The following is a 621-nucleotide window of genomic DNA, read 5'->3' as shown; positions in this document are numbered from 1 at the left end:
TGCCCAAAAATAACATGGATGATTCCATATAAGATTCTTCAGGTAAAATTAATGATTACTTTCATTGCATTTTTTGGGTGTTTTATTTAATCTTATAGCATTTGAAATCCTTTTTTTTTAATGGTTTCAAAACAGTATCCAGACTAAACTTTGACACACACTAGTAGTCAAAATAGTTCATAATTTCTGCCTTTTTAACAAAAAACGTATGTCTAATTTAATAAAAATGAGCTTTATTGACCATGAATTCCAAGAACAAGTGTAAAACCTATTATTAAACCAGCTCAGGTTTTTAAAAAGCGCCAAAAGCATGGAAAAAAAGTGACAAACAAATCTGAAAAAGCGACAAAAACACCGGAAAAGCACAAATTTATAGGAACAAGTTCATGGTTAACGGGAAGACAACGCGAGGGTTAACAGTTATTGGAGGTGGTGTATACTTTCAACAGAGGGTCCAAAGATCCTCCCCCATTCATCCCAAAAAAAAAAAAACAACACCAGTAATTTTCCTACAGTCCCTAATTGCCATTGAAATCCTGTCATAATACCAATGTTCTCATCTAACCATGTGCATTAATGTGTAACGCTTATACACAGACCCTGAGACCCGAGCCGCTGCAC

At 34.5% G+C, this 621-nt stretch overlaps 1 protein-coding gene across 2 annotated transcripts in view; it reads left to right on the top strand.

Moving 5' to 3' along the window:
- The window catches only part of nmu (neuromedin U), a 7,648-nt gene that overhangs the window by 6,867 nt on the left and 160 nt on the right, over positions 1 to 621 (top strand). For both annotated transcript variants that reach the window (XM_032526082.1, XM_032526081.1), the window contains one exon: positions 598 to 621. This exon is cut by the window's right edge and continues 160 nt beyond it. The gene's annotated coding sequence lies outside the window, so the exon portion shown is untranslated. The remainder of the gene's footprint in view (positions 1 to 597) is intronic.

This window comes from Etheostoma spectabile, chromosome 9, assembly GCF_008692095.1.
Source record: "Etheostoma spectabile isolate EspeVRDwgs_2016 chromosome 9, UIUC_Espe_1.0, whole genome shotgun sequence".
NCBI classification, from domain to species: Eukaryota; Metazoa; Chordata; class Actinopteri; order Perciformes; family Percidae; genus Etheostoma; species Etheostoma spectabile.
The sequence above is the reverse complement of the archived record's forward strand: the minus strand, read 5'-3'. Positions and strand labels throughout refer to the sequence as shown.